The sequence below is a fragment of the Sorex fumeus genome, unplaced genomic scaffold (genome assembly GCF_029834395.1).
Source record: "Sorex fumeus unplaced genomic scaffold, SorFum_2.1 ptg000020l, whole genome shotgun sequence".
NCBI lineage: Eukaryota > Metazoa > Chordata > Mammalia > Eulipotyphla > Soricidae > Sorex > Sorex fumeus.
Genome location: NW_026606077.1, coordinates 16155292 through 16172101, shown reverse-complemented (window position 1 = coordinate 16172101; position 16810 = coordinate 16155292). Strand labels below are relative to the sequence as shown.

Genomic DNA, 16810 nt, shown 5'->3' with positions numbered 1-16810 from the left:
AGCCTGTCAAGCCACCCGTGGCTTATTCAATATGCCAAAAACAGTAAAAACAATGTTCATTCCCCTGACCCTGAAAGAGCCCCCAATACGACAGCATTAAGAAGGATGAGCAAGGAGAGGTTGCTACAATCTCAGGGCCGACCTAGCCTGCCAAACAGAAGAACTAAAATGACTATCTGCACTTTTAATGCATTTATGCACTGTCATGCACTGAAAGCATCCATCGAAGACCTGATGGTCCAAGCACAGAAGGCCAAGTACGATGTCATTGAATTGACCAAGACAAGAAGGCATCAATCACATCATGCTATTTTTGACACTGGAGAAAAACTGCTCCTCAGAACATGTGACACTAGATGTATTGGTGGTATTGGTGTCCTCGTCAACATGAACTTGGCCATGATTATTGATTCGTTCAAATGCCTAACAAGCTGAATTGGATGCTTACATTTTAATAGATGTGGCTCATTGCCAGCAGTTTCTATCTTTGTTATCTACACACCAACATCCAACTACGATGAAGAAGAAATTGAGAAGTTCTACATGGAGCTGGAGAAGTTCTATAAAGAAGACGACACCTTCTACAAGGTCATTGTTGATGATTTTAATGCCAAGATAAGACCGAGGTCACCCAAAGAACTCCACATTGGTATTCATGGTCAAGAATGGAACAAACAGGGTGAGAGACTGAATTCATCACGTCGACCAAGATGATCCATGGTAACTCGCAGTCCCAGAAGGCCAAATTTAAAAAGTTGGTCATGGAAGTCTCCTGGTGGACATTTCCACAACAAAATTGATTACATTATATTCAATTAACGGTTTTGCCTGACCAATGTCGCTATTCCCAAAATTTCAAACGGGATCAGACCACTGTCTCCTTTATGCAAAATTCTACATCACAGAGTGGGGAGAAAGGGCAGGGCTGCAAAGTTCAGGAAGAGAACCCCCAGAATGACCACCAACTGGGATCTCTTTGACACTATTATGACAATTTGGGAAGATGCCATTATTGACAACATCGATAGGGAATATGGTTGACTGGTTCAGCACCTCCATGATTGTGCGAGGAATGCCGGGAGAGAGAAAGCCACAAAAAGACGTCTGTCTTCAGAAACTCTCAAGCTCATTGGCCAGTGTGGTATGGCGCGAGCCTCAGGCAATCACAAGCCTGTCTGTCCTCACCAATTACAAGACCAAGACGATTGCCTTCCGATGTCCTGATGGATCAATCACATCTTTCAGAAGGGCAATGGAGAAGGTTATCCATGACTTCGAATCTCTTCGATAGCCACATCCACTGCCCACATACCAAATTCCTCAGCACGGATATGTCATTCCCAGTGTTCTCCCTTCCGAAATCTGGCATGCCATTTCGTCAGTAAAGAAGCATACAGCACCCAGACAAGGTCAGACCCGAACACCTGAAAAATCTGCCATCAGTACTTGTCAATACCCTGGCTCAGCTCTTCACACGCTACCTGTCTGAATGCAAGTTTCCGTCCCAGTGGAAAACCAGCAGGACCATACTGTTGTATAAGAAGGGAGACATCCACGACATTGGCAACTACTGCCTTGCCTATTGTCCTTCATCTACAAGTTATTCACTTGAGTTATCCTGAATAGGATTGGCAGAACACTTGATGAAGGACAACCATGTGAGCAAGCTGGGTTCTGAAAAGGATTCAGCACGATTGACCATATCCATATGGTGACCAAGTTCATTGAGGTTTGGCGAGAGTTCAAGATGCAGCTCTGTCTAATGTTCATAGATTTAAAAAAGGCCTTTGATTCTGTTGGGACTGAAATGGTCATCGAAGCCCTAGCCAAGCAGGGCATTCAAACTCAGTATATCAGGATTCTCCGTGAGCTGTATTACGAATTCACCACCACGATCTCACCATTCTACAAGGAAGTGATCATCAACATAAAGGAGAAGGATTCGACAGGGCGATACCATTTCACTGAAATTCTTCAGTGCCACCCTCGAGAACGTCATGCAATGACTGGAATGGGAAGAAATGGGAGTGAAGATAGACGTTCAGCAACTACACCACCTCCGCTTCACTGATGACATCATTCTAATAACACCGAATATCAGCCAAGTGGCACAAATGCTGGCCAAATTCAACTGTGAGTGTGGAAAGGTTGGACTGCAGCTGAATCTCACGAAATTGATAATCTTTATTTTTAAAAAATAATTTTTAATTGAAAAGCTATGATTTACAAAGTGACTGATAGTTGAGTTTTAGGCATACAAGAATTCAATACCAATCCTCCATCGGTGTCAGCTTCCCTCTGCCAGTGTTCCCAATATTCCCTCTCCACCCCAACCCCCAGTCTACCCCCACCTGCCAACTTGTCTGGCCCGTTACAAAGTTTCAGTGGGTGCCATTATATCTCATGATATCAGTTATGTGGAATCTGTGTTTGGGACATATGGCTATACTCCTCACTCATCTCACTGGTATAATTGAAACCTTGATAACTCTTCACCCATAACTTCTCATTCTCTTCTTCTTTTCTTGATTTATTCTCTTCTTTGTCTCCTCTCTAAGCACTGGGGTCAAGGGTGATCTAAGCATTCCCCTTTTACTACATTTCTTCATCCAGTATTCTAAATTTCACAGATAAGTGAGATCATCCTGTATTTGTCTTTCTTCTTCTGACCTACTTCAACATTTCTTCAAACATATTGCAGCAAATTGCACGATGTCATCATTCTTTACAGATATATTAAATTCCATTGTGTATATATACCACATCTTCATAATATACTCTTCTGTTATTGGACACCTAGGTTAATTCCATATTTTAGCTATTGTACTGAGTATTACTGTATCACTGTCATCCCGTTGTTCATCGATTCACTCAAGCGGGCTCCAGTAACGTCTCTATTCCTCCCAGCCCTGAGATTTTAGTAGCCTCTCCTTACAAGTGCAGAGCCAGGAATTTTTCTTGATAAAAATCTGGGTGTGGCCCAAAAATCAAAAAGATAGAAAACTGAACCCAAGGTTAATTATCTCATTTGTCATTGGTGAGGCAGGCAGAGAGCTGGAGGGATAGGGATCAACAGTGGCAGTTTGTGGACACAGAGATGTGGAGATGCCGAGGGGCACTGCCTCTGACTGGCGTGTGCCTCACACATGGGACAACATTGCCAGTGAGGGAAAGCAGAGTGTTTGTCTGGGACACTCGAGTCTCATCAGAGTCTCACACAGTCTTGTCCCACCCTCCACTCTGTGCTACCAAGTGATTCCTGAGGAAGATTTTGATGGGTGAGCAAAAGCGAATGTAGAAATGCAGTGTGAAATGAAGTCGTCTATATTGAGAAGTGCACCTAACCTGAAATATAAAGGGATTTCATTCATTTAACAAATATAAACTAGTTGTCTAACAGCAATGGTATTTTAAAATCAAGAATTAAGCACTTAGAGCTAAAGTTGGTATTAATTAGTTTGGATTTTGTATAGATAATAAGCAAGTTGATTTATTTCTTGTTTTCTTAGAATTCCTTTTGGTACTTTCTTATATTTGTCTTTCCTTTTGACCATGAAAATACAATTGTTTTTGTGTGTTTTGGGGCCACCCTGTTGGTACTCAGGCTTAATCCTGGCTCTGTGTTCAAATGATCACATTAAAGACAAGTGCCCTACCTGCTGTACTATTACTCTAGCCCCAGGAATATAATTTTTAAATATAAATCAATATGATAGATATGAGGGTTATGTGCAAAATTTGTTTTGAATCATGACTTCCATATCCCCATATCCAACCTATATATATATATATACACACACACATATATATATATACAACTATACACACATATATTTATTCCATTGCCCTATTCATTCTTTCATTCTTTCTGCTGATGCAGTAATGACCAGAGGTTTTACATGTGATTAGTTGCAGTGCTTGATGGGACTTGCCCATGAGATTAGTGTTTGCATACTAGGTCTTGATGCTTCTCAGAGTTGTACTCTTTATTTGTGGTGTTTGTATACATTTTGGTTGTAGTGAATACCAGGGCTACTTCAGTGATTACACTTGTGCCTTTGAAAGCCTCACTCTGGTGCTCAGGGATCACTCCTGGTGGTGCTTAGGGGACTATTTATGGTGCCAGGGATCTACCCTGGGCCAGAGCATGCAAGACAATCACCATGTCTGCTATACCATTGATCCAGCTCAGGTAAGACACAGCCTTTAATTGACCTGGTGCAGAAAGAAACCCAGAAATGGCTTACAGCACTGGTTCAAATAGAGCTGCCAGGATCACACTGATGTGCCTGCAGTGGAACTGGACAAAGAACGCAGCAGCAAGCTGGCCAGATGGAAACTTTACCCACTGAGGCTATCCTGAAAAGGCCTTTTAGTCAAAGACAGTATATCTACAGTAGTACAACAACTTAGAGAATAGGTTACTTTAAAAGCATTATCTATATTCTTCTAAGAATTAATTTCCTTAAAAGTTTAGTGGTCATGCTTCTATTTAATTTTTTTTTATGTGAACTCTTGGGTGATTTTATTTGGGCATCTTCATAGATATAGATAGATACAGGTAGAATGTTTATTGGCATATCAAGATCAATCTCTTTTTTTTCCCCCCTTTATTTTATTTTATTTTTTTTAAAGTTGTAGATTTACAATTTTTTGTGCTTTGGTTTCAATTATACAATGATCAGATACCCATCCCTCCACCAGTGCCCATTTTCCACCACCATGGATAATATCCCTCCCACCCCCATCCCCCCATCCCCCCTGTCTCTGTGGCAGGGCAATCCCCTGTGTTCTCTCTCTCCTTTTGGGTGTTGTGGTCTGCAAAAGAGGCATTGAGTGGCAAACATGTTCAGTCCATAGTCTACTTTCGACATGTATCTCCCCTCCTGGGAGGATCCTCCAAACATCCTTTATTTGGTGCTCCCTTCTCTATCTGAACTGCCCTTTCCTCTAGGATACCCGGCTGGCCTCTAAGTTATGGAGTAATCCTCCTGGTGCTGATCTCAGCTATTCTTGGGTATTAATCTCATACTTTGTTACTTTATATCCCCCAGATGAATGCAATCTTTCTATGTCTATCCCTCTCTTTCTGACTCATTTCGCTTAGCATGATACTTTCCATATTGTACCACTTGTATGTAAAGTTCATGACTTCATCTTTTCTAACAGCTACATAGTACTCCATTGTGTAGATGTACCAAAGTTTCTTTAACCAGTCATCTGTTCTTGGGCATTCAGGTTTCTTCCAGTTTCTGGCTATTGTAAAGAGTGCTGCAATGAACAAACAAGTGCAGATGTCACTTCGACTATACATTTTTGCCTCTCTGGGATATATTCCTAGGAGTGGTATTGCTGGGTCAAATGGGAGCTCAATTTCTAATTTTTTGAGAATCGTCCATACTGTTGTCCAGAAGGGCTGAACCAGTGGACATTCCCACCAACAGTGAAGGAGTGTCCCTTTCTCGCCACATCCACGCCAGCATTGGTTGCTTTTGTTCTTTTGAATGTGGGCCAGTCTCTGAGGTGTGAGATGGTATCTCATTGTGGTTTTGATCTGCATCTCCCTGATGATTAATGATGTAGAGCATTTTCTCATGTGCTTTTTTGCCATTCGGATTTCTTCTTTGAGAAAGTTTCTGTTCATTTCATTGCCCCATTTTTGGATGGGGTTGGATGTTTTCTTCTTGTGGAGTTTAACCAGTATTTTGTATATCCTGGATATCAACCCCTTGTCAGATGTGTATTCGGCGAATATCCTTTCCCATTCTGTAGACTGTCTTTGTATTTTGGTCACTGTTTCTTTGGCGGTGCAGAAGCTTCTTAGTTTAAGATAGTCCCATTTATCTATCTCTGTTTTCACTTGCTCGGCCAGTGGCGTGGCATCTTTGAAGATACCATTAGCTTCAATGTCATGGAGGGTTTTGCCAACTTTATCTTCAATGTACCTTATGGTTTCTGGCCTGATGTTGAGGTCTTTAATCCATTTTGATCTTACTTTTGTACATAGTGTTAGGCAGAGTTCTGAGCCTATTTTTTTGCATGTAGCCGTCCAATGATGCCAACATAATTTATTAAAGAGGCTTTCCTTACTCCACTTCACATTACTTGCACCTTTATCAAAGATTAGATGATTATATGATTGAGGGGAGATGTCAGTGTATTCAACCCTGTTCCATTGGTCTGCAGTTCTGCCTTTGTTCCAGTACCATGCTGTTTTAATTATTACTGCTTTGTAGTAGAGTTTGAAGTTCGGGAGGTTGATTCCTCCCATTTTCTTTTTCCCAAGAATTGCTTTAGCTATTCGTGGGGGCTTATTGTTCCATATAAATGTCAGGAGTGTTTGCTCCATTTCTTTGAAGAATGTCATGGGTATCCTTATAGGGATTGCATTGAATTTATACAATGCTTTCGGTAGTATTGCCATTTTGACAATGTTAAGTCTCCCGACCCATGAGCAGGGGATATCTTTCCATTTCCTCATGTCCTCTTTTATTTCCTGAAGTAGCGTTTTGTAGTTTTCTTTGTACAGGTCCTTTACTTCCTTAGTTAAGCTGATTCCCAGGTACTTGATTTTCTGGGGCACAATTGTGAACGGGATTGTTTTTTTCATGTTGCTTTCTTCTCTCTCACTGTTTGCGTATAGGAAAGCCATGGATTTTTGGGTATTGATTTTATAACCTGCAACTTTACTATACGAGTCTATTGTTTCTAGTAGTTTTTTGGTGGAGGTTATTGGGTTCTCTAAGTAGAGTATCATATCATCTGCGAATAGTGAGAGCTTGATTTCTTCCTTTCCTACCTGAATGCCCTTAATATCTTTTTCTTGCCTAATCGCTATTGCAAGTACTTCCAGTACTATATTGAACAGAAGTGGAGAGAGTGGGCATCCCTGTCTCGTCCCTGATCTTAGAGGGAAGGCTTTCAGTTTTTCCCCATTGAGGATGATGCTTGCTGTAGGCTTGTGGTAGATGGCTTTAATTATGTTGAGGAAGGTCCCCTCTATACCCATTTTGGCTAGGGTTTTCATCATAAAGGGGTGCTGGATCTTGTCAAATGCTTTCTCTGCATCTATTGATATAATCATATGCTTTTTATCTTTTCTTTTGTTGATATGATGGATTATGTTGATTGATTTCCGAATGTTGAACCATCCTTGCATCCCTGGGATGAATCCTACTTGGTCATGGTGTATGATATTTTTGATGAGTAGTTGGATTCTATTTGCTAGTAGTTTGTTGAGGATCTTTGCATCTGTGTTCATCAGGGATATCGGCCTGTAATTCTCTTTCTTTGTGGTATCTCTGTCTGCTTTTGGTATCAGTGTGATATTTGCTTCGTAGAAACTGTTCGGAAGTGTTTTTGATATTTCAATTTCGTGGAAAAGCTTAAAGAGCATTGGGAGTAAGTCCTCTTTAAAGATTTGGAAGAATTCACTAGTGAATCCATCCGGGCCAGGACTTTTGTGCTTGGGGAGACTTTTTATTACCAGTTCAATTTCCTTGATGGTGATAGGTCTGTTCAGGTATTCCAGGTCTTCTTGGTTCAGCCTTGGGAGTCTGTAGGAGTCTAGGAATTTATCCATTTCCTCGAGGTTTTGATGTTCCGTGGCATAAAGCTTCTCAAAGTATTCCCTGAGGATCCTCTGAATTTCTGTGGTTTCTTTTGTAATGACCCCCTTTTCATTTCTGATTCGGTTTATTAGGGTTTTCTCTCTCCCTTTCTTTGTGAGTTTTGCTAGCGGCTTATCGATCTTGTTAATTTTCTCAAAGAACCAGCTTTTGGTTTCATTGATCTTTCGAATTGTTTTTTGGGTTTCCATCTCATTAATCTCTGCTCTGAGTTTTATTATTTCCTTTCTCCTGTTCGGGTTGTGCTCCTTTTTTTGGTCCTTCTCCAAGCTCTTAAGCTGTGAGGTTAGGTTACTTACGTGTATTCGCTGCTCCTTCCTGAGGAATGCTTGTAGAGCTATAAACTTTCCTCTTAACACAGCCTTTGCTGTGTCCCATAAGTTTTGGTAACTCGTGTTCTCATTTTCATTCGTTTCTAGGAATCTTTTGATTTCCTCTTTGATTTCCTGTCTAATCCACTCGTTGTTCAATAGTGCACTGTTTAATTTCCAGGTGTTTGATTTAGTTTTCTGTTTTTGTGTGTGATTTACTTCTAATTTCAGCGCATTATGGTCTGAGAAGATTGTTGATACAATCTCTATCTTCTTAATTTTATGGAGGCATGTTTTGTGGCTCAGCATGTGGTCTATCTTGGAGAATGTTCCATGGACGCTTGAGAAGAATGTGTATTCAGCTTTTTGTGGATGAAGTGTCCTATATATATCTACTAATTCCCTTTCTTCCATTTTTTCCCTCAAATGAAGTATGTCCTTGCTAAGCTTGAGTCTGGTTGATCTATCAAGAGGTGACAAAGCAGTGTTGAAGTCTCCCACTAGTATTGTGTTGCTATTGATGTCTTTTTCCAAGTCTATGAGTAGTTGTTTTAAGTACTTTGCTGGTCTCTCATTAGGTGCATATACATTTATTATTGTAAGTTCTTCCTGTTGTACAGATCCTTTGATCAATAAGAAATGGCCTTCATTGTCTCTTATGACCTTCCTCACTCTGAAATCGATGTGGTCTGATATAAGGATGGCTACCCCAGCTTTTTTATGGGAGCTGTTTGCCTGTAGGATTGTTTTCCAGCCTTTGACTCTGAGTCTGTGTTTGCTTTGACTATTGAGATGCGTTTCTTGCAGGCAGCAGAATGTTGGGTTCAATTTTCTAATCCATCCTGCCACTCTATGTCTTTTAATTGGTGCGTTTAGCCCATTGACATTGAGAGAGATTATTGTTATGGGATTTTGTCCCATTGTTCTGTTGAAATTTGGTGTATTTGAGGGGCCTGTCTTGCCGTAAAGTAGCCCATTTAGTTGTTCTTGTAACCATGGTTTTGAGTCTATGAAGTTCCTGAGCTGTTGTTTGTCTGTGAAACTGTGTGTTGTTCCTTCTATTATGAATGAGAGTCTCGCTGGGTAAAGTATTTTTGGAGAGGCATTTATTTCATTGAGTTTTTTCACTATGTCCCACCACTGTTTTCGGGCCATGAGGGTTTCATCAGAAAAATCAGCTGTGAATTTTAAGGATGCTCCTTTGTAAGAGATTTCTTTCTTCGATCTTGCTGCTTTCAGAATTTTGTCTCTGTCTAAGGTTTTGGTCATTTTGATCAGAATGTGTCTTGGGGTATTTTTATTCGGATTTCTTCTAGCTGGTACCCTTCGGGCCTCCTGAATGTGGTCACAAGTTTTCTTCAGCTCTGGAAATGTTGTAGCAATGATTTCTTTGACAGTTTCTTCTTCATCGAGGTTTTCTTCCTGTCCCTCTGGGACTCCAATAATTCTTATGTTACCCCTCTTGGCTTCATCACGATCTTCTCTTGCCATCTGTTCCCGAATTGTGAGTCTTTTTTCCATTTTCTGCTCTTTTCTGGAGAGTCTCTGAACTTCATCTTCGAGCTCACTGATTCTGTTCTCAGCCGCTGTTACTCTGCTGCTGAGGCCTTCCACTGAGCTTTTCAATTCACCTACGAGATTTTTCAGGTCTGACATTTCTGATTGCATTTTCCTCATTTCTGCCTTCAGATCCTCTTGTCTTCTATTGGCATTGCTTTCCATTGTTTCTTTTAATTCCCTAAGCATCCTAAGTAGCTCCCTCCTGAATTCTTTGTCAGAGAGGTTGTCTAACACTACAGTACTGTTGGTGTCATCCGGACTAGACTCTTCAATATGAAAGTTTGGTGGGCTTCTGCGTTGCTTTACCATTGTGAGAGGTGTGGTTTAGTCCTTCAGTTCACTGTTACTATTCTACTTGATATGCAGTGTGAGTTAAGATAGGCTACTGTGTTTCTAGTGGCTGAGCTAAAATAGAGAAGTTTCCATCTAAGAAGGTAGCTTATGGTTCCTATGGCATACGTAGTGGGAAAATATTTCGCGGCCGCGTTAGCGGCCGCGGCTCCGGAAAGAGTCCCTGGCACTGGCGAGGAGTTGGGAACGTCTCCTGTTTGAAATTGGAGCCGTTCAGCTTTGTTGCCCAGAGCTGGGCCTCTGTGCTGGTCCTGCGCAGCTCAGGGGTTGAAAACCGGCTGTCTGGGGGCTGGATCTAGGTGCGCGTGCCCAGAAAGGGTCCCAGGCCCTTGGAGGCGGGCTGTACCTGTTTGAAATTGGAGCCGTTCAGCTTTGTTGCCCAGAGCTGGGCCTCGGTGCTGGTCCCGCGCAGCTCAGGGGTTGAAAACCGGCTGTCTGGGGGCTGGATCTCGCTTCTATTTAATTTTTAAAATAGATTTTGCTTATATGTGCCTGCAATATATGTGCCTGCAAAGTAGGAATGGGTCTAGTTACTCATCATTTGAACTGATATATATTTTGTCAATACTCTTAGATCCCTTAATTTTTTGCTCTTTTTTTTAAATTGAAAACATTTTTTAATTAAAGTTTGACAGTATTTTGTACTTCATTGCCTAGACACATCCCATCTTACTCTTTTTCTCAATTCTCTTCTGAGTAGGAGTTACTTTAATTATTAATTAAACCTTAAAATTGTGCCATGTTCGGCATCATCTTTTTATTGTTGCACTAGTCAGAAGGTTTGCTCTGCTCTCCCTTGGCTAGGTTTTATTTTTTTTAATTTTTTTTTTTATTAGTGAAACACCATGAGGTACAGTTGTAGATTTACAATTTTTTGTGCTTGGGTTTCGGTCATACAATGATCAGATACCCATCCCTACACCAGTGCCCATTTTCCACCACCATGGATAATATCCCCCCCCACCCCCATCCCCCCATTCCCCCCTGCCTCTGTGGCAGGGCAATCCCCTGTGTTCTCTCTCTCCTTTTGGGTGTTGTGGTCTGCAAAAGAGGCATTGAGTGGCAAACATATTCAATCCATAGTCCACTTTCGACATGCATCTCCCCTCCTAGGAGGATCCTCCAAACACCCTTTATTTGGTGTTCCCTTCTCTATCTGAGCTGCCCTTTCCTCTAGAATGCCCGACTGGCCACTAAGCTATGGAGTAATCCTCCTGGTGCTGATCTCAGCTATTCTTGGGTATTAATCTCATATTTTGTTACTTTATGTCCCACAGATGAATGCAATCTTTCTATGTCTATCCCTCTCATTCTGACTCATTTCGCTTAGCATGATACTTTCCATGTTGTACCACTTGTATGTAAATTTTATGACTTCATCTTTTCTAACTGCTACATAGTACTCCATTGTGTAGATGTACCAAAGTTTCTTTAACCAGTCATCTGTTCTTGGGCATTCAGGTTTCTTCCAGTTTCTGGCTATTGTAAAGAGTGCTGCAATGAACAAACAAGTGCAGATGTCAATTCTACTATACATTTTTGCCTCTCTGGGATATATTCCCAGGAGTGGTATTGCTGGGTCAAATGGGAGCTCAATTTCTAATTTTTTGAGAATCGTCCATACTGTTTGCCAGAAGGGCTGAACCAGTCGACATTCCCACCAACAGTGAAGGAGTGTCCGTTTCTCGCCACATCCGCGCCAGCATTGGTTGCTTTTGTTCTTTTGAATTTGGGCCAGTCTCTGAGGTGTGAGATGGTATCTCATTGTGGTTTTGATCTGCATCTCCCTGATGATTAATGATGTAGAGCATTTTCTCATGTGCTTTTTTGCCATTCGGATTTCTTCTTTGAGAAAGTTTCTGTTCATTTCATTGCCCCATTTTTGGATGGGGTTGGATGTTTTCTTCTTGTGGAGTTTAACCAGTATTTTGTATATCCTGGATATCAACCCCTTGTCAGATGTGTATTCGGCGAATATCCTTTCCCATTCTGTAGACTGTCTTTGTATTTTGGTCACTGTTTCTTTGGAGGTGCAGAAGCTTCTTAGTTTAAGATAGTCCCATTTATCTATCTCTGTTTTCACTTGCTCAGACAGTGCCGTGGCATCTTTGAAGATACCATTAGCTTCAATGTCATGGAGGGTTTTGCCAACTTTTTTTTCTTCAATGTACCTTATGGTTTCTGGTCTGATGTTGAGGTCTTTAATCCATTTCGATCTTACTTTTGTACATGGTGTTAGGCAGAGTTCTGAGCCCATTTTTTTGCATGCAGCCGTCCAGTGATGCCAGCACAATTTGTTAAAGAGGCTTTCCTTACTCCACTTCACATTACTTGCACCTTTATCAAAGATTAGATGATCATATGATTGAGGGGAGATGTCAGTGTATACAACCCTGTTCCATTGGTCTGCAGTTCTGCCTTTGTTCCAGTACCATGCTGTTTTAATTATTACTGCTTTGTAGTAGAGTTTGAAGTTCGGGAGGTTGATTCCTCCCATTTTCTTTTTCCCAAGAATTGCTTTAGCTATTCGTGGGGGCTTATTGTTCCATATAAATGTCAGGAGTGTTTGCTCCATTTCTTTGAAGAATGTCATGGGTATCCTTATAGGGATTGCATTGAATTTATACAATGCTTTCGGTAGTATTGCCATTTTGACAATGTTAAGTCTCCCGACCCAAGAGCAGGGGATATCTTTCCATTTCCTCATGTCCTCTTTTATTTCCTGAAGTAGCGTTTTGTAGTTTTCTTTGTACAGGTCCTTTACTTCCTTAGTTAAGCTGATTCCTAAGTACTTGATTTTCTGGGGCACAATTGTGAACGGGATTGTTTTTTTTTTTTTTTTTTTTTTTTTTTTTTTTTTTTTGCTTTTTGGGTCACACCCGGCGATGCTCAGGGGTTACTCCTGGCTCATGCACTCAGGAATTGCCCCTGGCGGTGCTCAGGGGACCATATGGGGTGCTGGGAATTGAACCTGTGTCGGTCATGTTGGCTGCGTGCAAGGCAAACGCCCTACCCGCTGTGCTATTGCTCCAGCCCCAGGGGATTGTTTTTTTCATGTTGCTTTCTTCTCTCTCACTGTTTGCATATAGGAAAGCCATGGACTTTTGGGTATTGATTTTATAGCCTGCAACTTTACTATATGAGTCTATTGTTTCTAGTAGTTTTTTGGTGGAGGTTATTGGGTTCTCTAAGTATAGTATCATATCATCTGCGAATAGTGAGAGCTTGATTTCTTCCTTTCCTACCTGAATGCCCTTAATATCTTTTTCCTGCCTAATCGCTATTGCAAGTACTTCCAGTACTATATTGAACAGCAGTGGAGAGAGTGGGCATCCTTGTCTCGTCCCTGATCTTAGAGGGAAGGCTCTCAGTTTTTCCCCATTGAGGATGATGCTTGCTGTAGACTTGTGGTAGATGGCATTAATTATGTTGAGGAAGGTCCCCTCTATACCCATTTTGGCTAGGGTTTTCATCATAAAGGGGTGCTGGATCTTGTCAAATGCTTTCTCCGCATCTATTGATATAATCATATGATTTTTATCTTTTCTTTTTTTGATATGATGGATTATGTTGATTGATTTCCGAATGTTGAACCATCCTTGCATCCCTGGGATGAATCTTACTTGGTCATGGTGTATGATCTTTTTGATGAGTAGTTGGATTCTATTTGCTAGTAGTTTTTTGAGGATCTTTGCATCTGTGTTCATCAGGGATATCGGTCTGTAATTCTCTTTCTTTGTGGTATCTCTGTCTGCTTTTAGTATCAGTGTTGTATTTGCTTCGTAGAAACTGTTTGGAAGTGTTTTTGATATTTCAATTTCGTGGAAAAGCTTAAAGAGGATTGGGAGTAAGTCCTCTTTAAAGATTTGGAAGAATTCACTAGTGAATTCATCCGGGCCAGGACTTTTGTGCTTGGGGAGACTTTTTATTACCATTTCAATTTCCTTGATGGTGATAGGTCTGTTCAGGTATTCCAGGTCTTCTTGGTTCAGCCTTGGGAGTCTGTAGGAGTCTAGGAATTTATCCATTTCCTCGAGGTTTTGATGTTCCATGGCATACAGTTTCTCAAAGTACTCCCTGAGGATCCTTTGAGTTTCTGTAGTTTCTGTTGTAATGGCCCCCTTTTCATTTCTGATTTGGTTTATTAGGGTTTTCTCTCTCCCTTTCTTTGTGAGTTTTGCTAGAGGCTTATCAATCTTGTTAATTTTCTCGAAGAACCAGCTCTTGGTTTCATTGATCTTTCGGATTGTTTTTTGGGTTTCCATGTCGTTAATCTCTGCTCTGAGCTTTATTATTTCCTTTCTCCTGTTCGGATTGTGCTCCTTTTTTTTGGTCCTTCTCCAAGCTCTTAAGCTGTGAGGTTAGGTTACTTATGTGTGCTCGCTCCTCCTTCCTGAGGAATGCTTGTAGAGCTATAAACTTTCCTCTTAACACAGCTTTTGCTGTGTCCCATAAGTTTTGGTAACTCATGTTCTCATTTTCATTCGTTTCTAGGAATCTTTTGATTTCCTCTTTGATTTCTGTCTAAGCCACTCGTTGTTCAATAGAGCACTGTTTAATTTCCAGGTGTTTGATTTAGTTTTCTGTTTTTGTATGTGATTTACTTCTAATTTCAACGCTTTATGGTCTGAGAAGATTGTTGATACAATCTCTATCTTCTTAATTTTATGGAGGCATGTTTTGTGGCTCAGCATGTGGTCTATCTTGGAGAATGTTCCATGTACGGTTGAGAAGAATGTGTATTCAGCTTTTTGTGGATGAAGTGTCCTGTATATATCTACTAAGTCCCTTTCTTCCATTGTTTCCCTCAGATGAAGTATGTCCTTGCTAAGCTTGAGTCTGGTTGATCTATCAAGAGGTGACAAAGCAGTGTTGAAGTCTCCCACTAGTATTGTGTTGCTATTGATGTCTTTTTCCAAATCTATGAGTAGTTGTTTTAAGTACTTTGCTGGTCTCTCATTAGGTGCATATACATTTATTATTGTAAGTTCTTCCTGTTGTACAGATCCTTTGATCAATAAGAAATGGCCTTCACTGTCTCTTATGACCTACCTCACTCTGAAATCGATGTGATCTGATATTAGGATGGCTACCCCAGCTTTTTTATGGGAGCTGTTTGCCTGTAGGATTGTTTTCTAGCCTTTGACATTGAGTCTGTTTGCTTTGACTATTGAGATGCGTTTCTTGCAGGCAGCAGAATGTTGGGTTCAATTTTCTAATCCATCCTGCCACTCTATGTCTTTTAATTGGTGCGTTTAGCCCATTGACATTGAGAGAGATTATTGTTATGGGATTTTGTCCCATTGTTCTGTTAAAATTTGGTGTATTTGAGGGGCCTTTCTTGCCTTAAAGTAGCCCATTTAGTTGTTCTTGTAACCATGGTTTTGAGTCTATGAAGTTCCTGAGCTGTTGTTTGTCTGTGAAACTGTGTGTTGTTCCTTCTATTATGAATGAGAGTCTCGCTGGGTAAAGTATTTTTGGGGAGGCATTTATTTCATTGAGTTTTTTCACTATGTCCCACCACTATTTTCGGGCCATGAGCGTTTCATCAGAAAAATCAGCTGTGAATTTTAAGGATGCTCCTTTGTAAGTGATTTCTTTCTTCGATCTTGCTGCTTTCAGAATTTTGTCTCTGTCTAAGGTTTTGGTCATTTTGATCAGAATGTGTCTTGGGGTATTTTTATTCGGATTTCTTCTAGCTGGTACCCTTCGGGCCTCCTGAATGTGGTCACAAGTTTTCTTCAGCTCTGGAAACGTCGTAGCAATGATGTCTTTGACAGTTTCTTCTTAAAAATATGGAACGCTTCACAAATTTGCATGTCATCCTTGCGCAGGGGCCATTGTAATCTTCTCTGTATTGTTCCAATTTTAGTATATGTGCTGCCGAATCGAGCACAATTCTTTGCTCTTAATCAGCAAAGACTATAGTGCCATATGTAGCATGACACAAGTATGAAAGCAAAAAAGGCACATTTGCAGAATATCCATAAGAAAATCTATAATTGTTTCCCCCATCCACCCTCATTTGTTATCACCAACAAATATGATATCAGTCCCAATAATTGCTAAGGGTGACATAAAATGAAAGTTGCTAGGTCTGTCAATTAGGCATATCAGTTAATCTGTGAAGAGTCAATTTTAGAAAATATTGTGACAGTGTGAACTGTGTCTGTAGATTGCCTTGGGTGAACACAGCCCCAAGCACATCAAAGTGAGGCTGGAGGTAAGATCTTACCTGCTCATAAGGCTAAATTCTGTAAAATAAAGCTGATAATACTGTATCATTTAGATGAGTCATAAGAATAAGCACTGGCAAGGCAAAGGAGAGAGCTCGTGGTAGGGCATGTGTCTGCCCTGATTTTAATCTCTGCAACACATGACCTACCTTGGAACAACTGAGTTTAGCTTCAGAAGCTCCAGAACACAACTGAGTTTGGCTCCTATTATAAAATGCCTAGACCTCGGGAGCTAGCTAAAGTGAGAGCACACCTGTGCGGGGACCCAGCAACACATGATTTATTATTAAAATGATTTTAAGTTAAACAACTAATATGAGGTAAACGTTAAACTTATAAATTTGTTTCTTGAGTTCCATACTTTTTCAGAATTAGCACTGCTTTAACTTTGTTTATCCTTCAGGCTGTCACTTGGCCTTACTTTCCCACTATCTGATACCCTGACTTAGAGCCAGATTTGACCCACCCAGATTTGACCCAAGTTAAGTGGCATAACATTTGTATGGATGTCTTTGGTATTACATATTTCTATATCAACTCTTGAAATTCAGCAGGGATAGAGGTACTACATTTATACACTATAGGAAGTGAGAGGAAGTTGTCCACCAAGGACAGAGATGAACAGAACCCATTCATTTAACAGGATAACTTTTGTATCTGCCTTTCTCTACATTAGACCATCAACTTCAGAATGGAGCAGTTCTCTCCCTGAGCACCAGGACCA

General features: G+C 40.7%; 1 non-coding gene across 1 annotated transcript; it reads right to left on the bottom strand.

The window, feature by feature from the left end:
• Positions 1–15639: 15639 nt before the first annotated feature.
• On the bottom strand, positions 15640–15746 carry LOC130022753 (U6 spliceosomal RNA). The gene has a single exon (XR_008792292.1). It is a non-coding gene; the product is annotated as a U6 spliceosomal RNA (small nuclear RNA).
• Between the last annotated feature and the right edge of the window lie 1064 nt (positions 15747–16810).